At 38.6% G+C, this 11809-nt stretch overlaps 1 long non-coding RNA gene across 1 annotated transcript; it reads left to right on the top strand.

Annotated features, from left to right (window-relative positions):
• The first annotated feature begins 24 nt into the window (after positions 1-24).
• On the top strand, positions 25-11688 carry LOC113419926 (uncharacterized). The gene is made up of 4 exons (XR_003371988.2): positions 25-137; positions 544-1803; positions 10911-11149; positions 11564-11688. It is a non-coding gene; the product is annotated as an uncharacterized LOC113419926 (long non-coding RNA).
• Positions 11689-11809: the final 121 nt, after the last annotated feature.

The raw sequence follows: 11809 nt of genomic DNA, 5'->3' as shown, positions 1-11809 counted from the left end.
CTCACAGCTCCCGGGTTGCCCTCCCTTGGCCCCGCCTTCCCAGCGTTAAGAAGAGGAAGGCGGGGACGTGCAGCTGTTGGAGGTTGGAATGGTGGAGACTGGCCCTGGAAGATTTAGCGAGGGTGTAAAACAAGAAGGTAAAATGAGCCCCGCACCCCGCGTGTCCTTGGGCACTCTGACTCTGGTTTCCCCCATTTGCTGAAGGAGAAAACCGCAGAGGAAAGCTATTGCTTCGAAACTTGGAACAAAATGAATAGCTGTTGATTTTGCCGACCCCGAATGATTTCGGATTCCAAATATACATAGGGGTCAGAATTTCCAAAGTGGTCTTGCTGTACGCAAAACACTGCAAATCTTATTGGCACGGTTTCTAATTTTAATTCTGAACATAGTCCCGCCCCCCCCCTCCAAAAACAACAACAACTAATGCAATGTTAACTCTGCCCCCCTTTCTTGTTAGATTAACATGCCGTTGGTTTGGCTGTTGAATTAATTCATAGCTCAATTTACCGTAGGGTTTTCTTTACTGTACAAACTTTGTAGCTTATATTGCAAAGGAAGATACTGGAGTTCCATGGAAAGTTAGGAAAATCTTCATTAACCAAGATGTCAAGAAAATTGGAAGGTGAAACAAAATGCTGGAAGAGAAGTTTGGTAGCCACACTTTATTATTTTTTAAAAAAATAAAATGAACAAATGAAGACAAATCTAGAGAAAACTGAATGATTCTGCAAGCAGCTTAGTTTGAAGTGGATTGCAATGAGGATAAAACAGCAGAATCTACTTAAACTCTGCCAATTTTCAAAAGTTAAGCAGAATTGAACTGGTTAATATTTGGTTTGGAACACCAGGAAAAACCAAAATGTGGCGGGACGACCACTTCTCTGTTGTTGCTGAAAAAACCTACATGCATAAGTTGAACCTGACCTGAAGGAAACTATTTCTACTAGACAATAAGCAGTTCCAACAGATGCTGCATGTTTACTTCAGTGGGCCACACCTCAATCCAGGAGGAGCCAGTGAGCAGATATGCCATTCTGAGGACAAGGAGGGGAGAAACAGTTTTTCCAAGGAGTTGCTGAAAGTGATGTTGAAACTGATTAATATGTTCAAGTTAATTTTATTTCACTGCAGACCTATGTTAATTTTTATAACTAGATATAATTTGTCTATATTGTAAGTGTGGGAAGCCCTCCTCCTAGAAAATGAAATATTTTGGGCAATATTAAAGAGGCAGAATATTATATTTCCCTTAAAGGAGAAGAGGAGAAAGATGTTCTTAAAGACAGAAAGGAGCTCCGGCCTTCCTGCCATAGGAAAACAAGCAGAAGCTTGAAGAGGCTGGTCTTTTGGAATGGAGATTTTGTATCCATTCAGAAAAACTGGGCCAATCTATTCATAAGCAATAGACTCCAAATAAGCAACACAGTTAGGCAAGCTGACGAGATTAGCTCAGACAAATACCTAGTATTTGCATTTCCCCTTTTGCCTGAAGAGCCAGCCATGACCCCTATATGACCCCCATAGGAATAGTGACAGCTATTAAAATATTAAGGGACACATTCTTACGCAGGAACAGGCACCTCAATCACAAAGCCCCAAAGAATGTATAAAAACCCACCTATCCCAATCCCATTTTTTCAGCCACCACAGAAACATGCTGCTCTCAATTGAAGTTTTTGGAAAACCAAACAGAGACCTCATTTCCTTGCAGCCTTCCTCCATTATATTTCCAGCATCTTTCTCCCGGCTTGGAACCGGACCAGATTTTTCTTCCAACACAAGCAAAGGGTAAAGCCAGAGGTATTAATTTTCCAAGTTGTCATTTATTCTTAATGTTTGTCAGTGGATAAGCTAAGCATTTATATCATTCTATCAAGCAGTGCTGGTTTTCCAAATTTCTAATCGGGCTCAAAGATATGGTAAAAGTATCTTCAAACAATACAGAAAAATAAAGAATATGCTTCAGTAAATGATCATTTGTATATGGTTCCATGTACATGCGAAAGAAAATCAGTCAGCAAGAGAAGAAAATACTCCTATTTAACACAGAAGAATCTTGCTCTAGAACTTGGGCAAAGTGTCAGTGAAGGAAAATGTGAAATAATAGCTGTCATATTTACTGCTTCTAAAGTGCTTTCAAATCAAAGTACAGTACAAATACACATTAAATCAAGAACCAGCTTTTCTCGATCTGTAATAGCAGATACTAATAACACGGGTACTGAAATGCTTAATCATTCAACAATAGTATAAAGTCCTATATCAGAGGAGCACTTAGCAGTTAAGGGTCTCATCTCTGTGAAGAGATTTCATCCTGCTACTCTGTGATTTAACCGCTACTGTATTGATTTTTTAAAAACCTTGTTAAATATCTTGAATTATCGCAACTACATTTAGATAAAAGCTACTCTTTTTATGTGTGTTCCAACTATTAGCCTCATTTTCCCACAAAGCTTTGGAATAATCTTTCCTGAATCTTAATAGTACTTTGATAGCTGATTCCTTCCAGTGCTTGGGCTAAAAGGAAAAACAGGCAGAACAAGTTTTAAAGAAGAGTAAGTGGGATAGGGAAAGGAAAAAAGTAATTTATGAATCAACCGATGTGAGGAAGAAAAAGGCAGTGGTTCATAAAAAAGTCTCTGACCAACTATTGTTTGCTCCACTCTCCAGCATTTCTCAACCTCAGGAAGCTTTAAGATGCATGGACTTTAATTCCAATTGAAGCCTGTAACTCTTAAAGTTGCCAAGGTTAAGAAACTGCTTTACCCAATTGCAATTTTGCATGTGTTTCTAGACATGTTTCAGATCATCTCTAATTGAAGATATGTGCCTGATATCTGCCATAGAAAGCATGGCAGATTTCAGCCTTCACATGGGGGTGTTCCCCTCCACAAGTGCAAACATCTTGAAAATAACTCTGGAGACAGTGCCTGGAAGGGAGAGAGCATGTCAGCAGCTCTGTATAGTAACCAATAGCAGCCCAGATATTGCCCAGATCAAATTAAAACTTGGCAGAGAAACTACACAAGGCACGGTTGTGCCAGGGCAATTTGAAAAATGCCACGTTTGAAGCAGAGGAGGGAGGCATGATTGCAGGCTTTCTCTGCTGGAAAAGAGAGGAGTGAAGAGTGACATCTCCTGTTCAAACCTGCTTCGTGTGATTGTCAAAGTGTTGCATACCCAAAACCAGTGGTTATGTGGCAGAGCTATAAATATGGGATGCAATAGTAATGACAATAAGATCGTTCTGCTGCTGCTGGCTATGTTATGAACCCCCTGCACACTTATTTTACCACAGAATGGTAAAATAAGGACATGGAGAGATGAAGCAACACAAAAATATTCCTGTTTTCCTGCTGTTTTATCTCTAACTCTCTTTAAGCTATACACTTGGGGTGCTCAACAAACCTTAATATAGCCGGCAATCTGGCTGTACCATCTGGCACAGCATCTTGGGCAAGAACCTTAGAGTCACACCTGTCTTTGCACACCTGTTGTGTGAAGACGCTCTACAACATGTGACCTTACTGCTTTGTTCTCCATCCGTATATTTGTGAAATGAATTAGGATAATATAGAGCAATTTTATGTTGTATGAACTGTGCATTTCACTTCAGAGCTTTTCCAATCTGTTTCAGTTTCAATGTGCATTTCTTCACAAACCTGTTAAGTCCTTTTTCCACATAAATGGACTTTCTAAAAAAATATGTGCCAAATTCCTGCTACTCTAAGTATTAGAAAGAAGTGTTTTAAAACACTAAATATTATTTTTTCATTTTATTATTTTAATTTAGACTTTGTTGTAATGACGAGGCAGTCGAGTTGTTTGATCATGATTATCTTTATTGGAGTATAGTCTTGTATTTATATACATTTTTAGTTATCCTCCATTATTGGTTAACTTTGGTTACTGCTTAACTTTCATTACTGTTTAGTACAGTAATCCATACAATTAATTATCTCTAGTTAAAATCTAACATATGTTTACTTCCCCTCTCTAATCCTCCTTTATCCATAGATTAGTGACTTTGTTTGCCTGAGTTGTATTTGCTTGGAAACATTCTTTATCTGAGGTTTGCCATCCGAGATTGGAACATTCCTGCAATTACAATTCTACATATCCTCGTTTTTTTATTTTAAATGGAGGATTCAAAGATTTATAAATGTATCGCAATTGTAGAGGGTTAAGAGCGGGGGAAGTGGGACAAAACAATGCGAATAAATTTGGAATACATTGAATAAAACAACAGGTTGCAATTAGTACAATAATAATAATTATAGCATAAACGAAAAACTGTCTGAGCCAAGACCAATCAGGGAGCCAATTGTTTAGTCACTCAAAAGGTGAGTAATGAGCATGGATATTATTTTGAATGTATGATTGTAAATTGGCAAGCTCATCCTCAATAGTTTTATTCAAAGAATGAAAATGTACAGCACATCCACGGCGTCCAACTAACGTACAGAACCCTCCCTGACGGGCTAAAAGATAGTCTATGGCAAAATGCTGCTATAAGACATCTTGATTTAAGTCTTCTATTTCATGCTGCAAATCACGAATAATAGCAGCGGTAGCATTGATGGATTTTTCAAGTCAGCAGGTGAGACCAAGAATAGATCGTCTGTATTCTTGAGCAATTATGCCAGGATAAGAGCCTAGAGTAAGGACTCCTGTAACGGCCCCTGCCAATGCATGGCCAAATGTAGAACCAGAAGACAATTGTGTGTCAATAATGACTTCATTACATGTAGGCCCCAGAGAGGAACGCCGCTGTCGAGTTGATGGGAGCGTACCTATTTGAACAGGTAGAGTAAAATAACCTATAGTTGCACATTGATAATTCTGAGGATGAACATTAGTGGCATATTTATCAAAAAAGAACCACATATTAGGATCCTTAAGCTGCCAAACAGTGCATATCGATCCTGTATTAGATTGATCAGAGGCATTAAAAATAGGAAAATTGTCAGGATACATATCAGGAGCTATATTAATTCCATGCAAAGAAGAATTAAAGGTACCTGACAACCAATAGTAGTCAGAACAATAATATAATTTCCTAGTTTTTTTAATATGTGCTGAGCAGCATCATAATCAGACCAATTATGAAGCCAAGTGTGTTTAGCGTGACAACAGAAACACAGACCCCTTGTAAATTGACTAACTTTCAAGTAATTCAATTGCATAGTGGGTGTAGAAAATAGCCAGGAGTGTGAAATAGATTGTAGTTGTGAGACAATAAATGTAGAAGACATGATCAAGTTAGGGGTAAAAGAAATTTGACCAAATGCCATTGGGGGCTCATAGTATAAAGTAATATTTGTGCCATGGGTCATAAACATGTATTGGGCATGACAAACCCACAAATTAGGGTTAAGACGAACCACAGAAGTGTCATTTTGAGCAGAAACACCATTAACCATAAACAAGAAAATACAAAATAAAATGGTAACAGAGTTAGCAGTAATAATAGCAAAAACAGCAGCAACAAGATTTTCAGGAGTCTGAGGTAATGAGGCCTGTTGCAGTTGTTGTTGAGCTTGATATGTAGTAGATTTAACCTGGCCCCAAGTGATGGGTTGCAGGCGCGTCGACCTTGGAAGACGGACTTCCGTGTTCAGATGAAGATTGAAATCCGGAATCGGGTTGTGAAGGCCCTGATCCCATGCCATGATACGGACGAACACAGTGTGCTGGAACCCACACTGCTTGTCCAGTAGAAGGATCTTCCACAGCGGCGTAACCGCGACCCCAGGTGTTCAGCGGTGTAGGGCCTTTCCAGGTTGGATCTGGAGCTTGGCAATACTTTACCAAAGGCCTTGCTAAAGATTCAGTAGTTCGAAAATGCAAATTAACAGGTGAGTCTGCAAGAGAATCTAAAAAGGTTAAATAATTCCAAGTATATAATGCTACAGCAATGAGATTTTGAATCTTTCGCAGATGGTAAGGGCCAGACTCAGTTTGTAATTGTTTCTGACGCAATGCCTTAAAAGTACGATGAGCTCGCTCAACTATAGCTTGACCCTGAGAGTTGTAAGGAATTCCGTGCACTAAAGTAATATTCCATTTCTGACAAAAGGTTTGAAGTTCCTTACTAATACAAGCGGGGCCATTGTCAGTTTTAAACTGAGAAGGCCAACCCATTACAGCAAAAGAGGATAGGCAATGAGAAATAACATCTGAAGTACGTTCATGTTTTGATGCAGTAACCCAAAGGAAGTGTGAATGAGTGTCAATAAACGTATGAAGATAACAGTATGGCTTAAAGGTTGAAAATTGAGTTACATCCATTTGCCAAATTTGATTAGCTTGGATTCCTCGTGGGTTGACACCCACTGGAAAGGGAACTGCCAGTTGCTGACAAGCTGGACAAGCACGGACAATATACCGGGCTTGAGATAATGAAATTTTAAATTGATTTGCAAGCGATTTGGCATTTTGATGAAAATAAGAATGACTAGCAACAGGATCAGCAAACAAAGATGCAACATCCTTTAAGGATTAATCTGCCTTCCGATTTCCTTCAGTCAAGGCATTAGTAAAGGGAGTATGACTTCGAATGTGTTCTACATACAAAGAATACAAGTGAGTTTCCAAACTATTCTTTAAAGATAAAGAATCTTATCCAAAGAGAGAGCACAATAAGAAAAGGGAAGAGATTGCATAGCTAAATACACATATTGAGTATCAATGATCAAGTTAATAGGTTGGTCATTGAACAATAGTAAAGCCAAAATCACAGCAGCCAGCTCAGCACGTTGAGCTGAAGTCTGTGTGGCAGTAAATTTAGAATACCATTGTTGTTGAATCTGCCAGACAACCACACCCCTTGTAGATGATCCATCAGTAAAGACTGTAAGAGCTGTAGAAATAGGATTTCGCACAAAAATAGTAACCACTATTCTAGGATCCTTGGGTAAAGAATACAACAAGTTTCCCACATATTGAGAAAAGGCTATCTGATATGATTCTAAAATCATCATCAAATGCTCATGTTCAACTTTTGTATGAGTGAAAGCTATGCTAATGAGATCCTGTTCTGTAAGATGTAAGGCTCATTTACAACCTTTAATAATCAAATCCTCTAATGCTGATTGATAAGGATAAATGTTTCTAGGCGGAGTAGCTGACAAATTAATCCATTCATGAATGTTGACCGCTTGCGGGGACACATTAGAATAAAGACATCCCGTGGGTAAGGGTGTAGTGGGAAGAATAGCTAAGCAAAGTCCTATTGTTAAGGATATTATCCTGTCCACATATCGATGCTTAAACTTATTCAATATTTCTTGAAGGCATGTTCTTTGAGGATCAGTTAATACAACTAGATCTCCTGGTGATTGTGCTCCCTTCAAAGACTGAAATAAGGGCAACATATCACCAGTTGTAATGTAGAAGAATGGGCGTGTCCAATTAATAATGCCAAGTAATTTTTGCCATTGTACTAATGTATATGATTTCTGTACTTGTAATTCAGGAAGAATTGGAATGGAGGAATTGTGCAACATTCTATGTCCTAAGTAGGTATAAGTAGGTTCTACCTTTTGAATTTTGTCTGAGGCTATATACAATCTCTGTTGTGCCACAATATCCATTAACTCTTTTAACAACTTAGATTCATCAAAATCCGGGCCTGCTATCAATATATCATCCATATAATGATAGACTAAATAGGAAGGAAATTTATTCCGAAAGGGTTGAAGGGCATTATCCATGAAATATTGACAAAGTGTAGGGGAATTAAGCATTCCCTGAGGCAACACTCGCCAATGATATCGTTTTGTGGGCATGCTATTATTAAAAACTGGGACAGTAAATGCAAATTTTTCTTTGTCTTGAGGCTGCAAAGGTATAGTAAAAAAGCAGTCTTTAAGATCAACTACCAATAATTTATACAGATTAAGAAGTTGATCCAAATCCTGCTTCCCCATGATTACCTATACCAGGAGATGGAATTTCATATGGAAGAAGAAGCAATTGAACAACAGAAGAATTACAAGGAAGAACTTGAGGAAGATTCACCCAAATCTGAATCATGAGGATACCAGTGTAATCTGAATCTATTACCCCAGGCACAACAAAATAGCCCTTTTTGTGTGCAGAAGAACAAGGCAAAATTAAGCCAACTAATCCTGAAAGAAGAGGACCTTTAAATTGAGATGGCACTATTTTAACTTCCAAGGGAAATTTAAACTCAATTTCCTCTTGAGTGATTAAATCGATCCCAGCGCTACCGGCTGTGGCTGGGGAGGAATGAGAGAGACTGCTGGAGGAGTCAGAGTGATGGGAAAGGCACGCTTTGGATTCTGGGTGGGTGCCACACCCATTGGCAAGTTTCCGACCGAAACCGACATTGATTGGCCCAATGAAATCCCTTTTTACAAATAGGGCACTTCTTAGAAGGACGATTCTGAGGCATAGAAGGTGTAGAACGACAGTCCTGAAAGTGGCCAGGCTTCTTACACTTAAAACAGTTACCAATTGGTCGCTGTCCTTTCTGAATAGCAGCTGCTAACATATGCATTTTATAAGTTTGTGATCCAATATCCTGGCAGACTCGCAGCATATCTGCCAGAGTGTGATGAGCAGTAGCCTTTAATGGCTGTAAAGCTCTTTTACAATCTGCATTAGCATTTTCAATAGCTAATTGGCGAAGAAGTTAACCAGCAGCTTCCTGATGATCAAACTGCTGTCTAATTGCTTTGGACAGATGCTCAACAAAGTCAGCATAAGGCTCATTGACATTCTGTTGAATGTTTGAAAAATTTGCTCTAGGTTCTCCAGCTTGGGGTACCTTAAGCACGAAAGGCACATTCAGAAACAATAGTTAACGTAGCTGGAGGAAGAACAACTTGAGTAGGAATTGCACCAAATGGTCTAGAACCAAATAGCTGCTCAACTGTATATGCTCCTCCTCCTCCTAAAGCAGCAGCTTGAGCATGTCTCATATATTCACTCTCCCAAACTACATATTGCATGGATGTTAAAATCATGCAAAATATTTGCTTCCAATCTTCAGGGATCATTGTATAACCATTTTTTTCCTTCTACAAGTCCTCTTGTAAAATTACCACTAATCCCATAGTCTGTAACTGCCTTTTTTAACTCTCTTAAGATCTGATAAGGCAGACCCTCCCATTCTGCTACTTGCAGTCCAAGCTGTGGCCCCTGACCAGGATGATATTGTACTGGACAAACAGACAGTAATTCTGCAAGTTCTGTTCCTGAGACAGAGGCATCCCTTTTACAAGTTTCTACCATTTTCTGAAAAGAAGACTGAACAATAGAGTCAGGAGGCTTTTGCCCTGTATCTGCAGGAGCTGAGGGAATTGAAGACATATATTCAGGTGAAGAAGGGGGACAAATGGCAGCATTAGTATAACGTGAAGGTGGAGGTGTTAAAAGAGAAAGTTCATTGTGACCAAATGTTTCAATTGCATGCCTACATAAATGCCACACATGCAAAACTTCTATTTTTGCTCGAGGTTCAGTATGCAATGTTTTCCCAATACGTTCCCAATCAGTTAATTTTAAAGACCCCTTTTCTGGGTACCATAGGCACTGAGCTGCAATCTCCTGGACCAGCCTTAAGAGATTTCTCTGTGGTACCTCGGTATTATTTTTCTTCAACAAATAGCCTAATTCATCTACATGCTTCCTTTGTTCCTCAGAAAGCGAAGACCTCATACTTACAGAAACCAAAAGGTTGAAGAAACCACAAAGGGTTGAAGGTGCACCAAATCCTTGCTGGACGAAGTAAGAGGGTCCCTGTTCATGCGCCACTTGTTCTAATGACGAGGCAGTCGAGTTGTTTGATCATGAACAACTGAATCATGATGATCTTTTTTGGAGTATAGTCTTGTATTTATATACATTTTTAGTTATCCTCCATCATTGGTTAACTTTGGTTACTGCTTAACTTTCGTTACTGTTTAGTACAGTAATCCATACAATTAATTATCTCTAGTTAAAGTCTAACATATGTTTACTTCCCCTCTCTAATCCTCCTTTATCCATAGATTAGTGACTTTGTTTGCCTGAGTTGTGTTTGCTTGGAAACATTCTTTATCTGAGGTTTGCCATCCGAGATTGGAACATTCCTGCAATTACAATTCTACAAGACTTGAATGTGCTTGTAATATATAATTCATAATTTTATGTGCTTGTAATATAATTCACAATTAATATAATTGTTTGAATTTGTATTATAAGTCAAAATTAATCAAAACAATCACAGTCCTGATTAAAAAATACAATCAAATCAACATTGATTTCTGACCAAACACAATAAAATACCACAATATAGTATGGTACAGGAAAAAGTAGCTATTAAAATATTGTCCATCTAATTGGGGCATTAATGCATTTCCTAAAGTATACCAGTATTTTATTTTTCAGTAATTTAATTTATTTAATTCATTTACTTGAGTAATTTAGTTTCTACAGATACATAAAATATTAGACTCTCTACCTGGTACCAGGCCTAAGTCTAGGAAATCAATTTGGGATAACATACTGCAGCCTTATGATCTAGATCAGGGGTGTCAAACTCGATTTCATTGAGGGCCGCATCAGGGTTGTATTTGACCTCGGGGGGGCATGGCCAGGATTGGTGTGGCCAGCTCAATGTCACTCGTATCAGAGGCGCCTGTGGTGGCCCAAGCACTGTGCCAGCGAAAACGGGCTCTCAAGCTCCATCTTATTCCAAATTTATCTGGGCTTCTTAATCTGTTTATAGCTTTTTTGGATGAAAGATTTATTTAGCTTTTTGCTGGTTATTTCATTTTAAAAAAATTCTTAAATTTCTGAACAAGATTAGAAAAAGAAGGTTGCAAACTTAATGTCCTTTAAAAGGCTGTGACTTCAGTTGTTTTTCCCATGATCTCCCTCTGCTCAACACCTGCCAGGGACTGTTACATTGTGGTCTCCACATGAGGAGCAGCTATTTGGAGTACATGTGGGTGATCTCCCGTCCTGGCTGGAGGAGTTCTGAAGAACCAATCTACTCATCTGCTCTTTATTCTGTGCCATGGTCATCAGCTGTGCTTTTCACAGAGCTGTCTTCAGCCCACCATTTTTCTGAGATCTGATCTTCCACGTATTATGTGCTAAGTCAGAAGGCAGGCTTTGTTTAAAAAGATGGAATGTAAGTGTATCTTTTTATACTCAAAAGTTTCAATTTTTTTTTTTGTGTTTTGGAAGCACATCCCTCCCTCTAGCCAATACAAAACTTAGTGATAATACAGCTAAAACAGGTCTGCTGATGTATAAGAGGGAGAGATTCAACTTCATAAGAAAAATCTAAAGTATATACAATTCTTATAAAAATACATCTCCGGGGAACCTTCTAAAATGCTTCAAAAAGGACTGAGTTTAAGCGTATTCCATAGCAATGGAAAGCTGAACATTAGGAGGAAAAAAGAGAAATGGGGATGGACTATATAGAGTATCTTGGGTGGGACTGGAATCTTAACAATTGACTGTTATCTATTGAATCAAGCTTTTGGTTCATTTTATGTGGCATTGGCTAAGAAGTGTTCTCCATCCTGTTGCCTTCCAGATGTTTTGCATTGCCATGCTGGATGAGGGTGACACAGGAGTTTAGAATTTCAGAAAGTCTGAAACTGCTGAAGATACTGAACTTGGAGTTGTGCCAGCAGAGTATTAAGTGTTGCAGTTAAGTATGTGTTAAGTTACATTCCCTTGGTGACAGAGGCTCAGTTGGAGCCCTTCTTGGGAAGTGAAGATATTCTGCAACTTACTGTGCCTATTTAGCATATAAGTTATATATAGCTCTTAATACATA

The sequence above is a fragment of the Notechis scutatus genome, chromosome 2 (genome assembly GCF_049901735.1).
Source record: "Notechis scutatus isolate UNSWTSFEM ecotype Mainland chromosome 2, rNotScu1.2, whole genome shotgun sequence".
Taxonomy (NCBI): domain Eukaryota; kingdom Metazoa; phylum Chordata; class Lepidosauria; order Squamata; family Elapidae; genus Notechis; species Notechis scutatus.
Note: the sequence above shows the minus strand (reverse complement) of the source record. Positions and strands in the feature narration are given on the sequence as shown.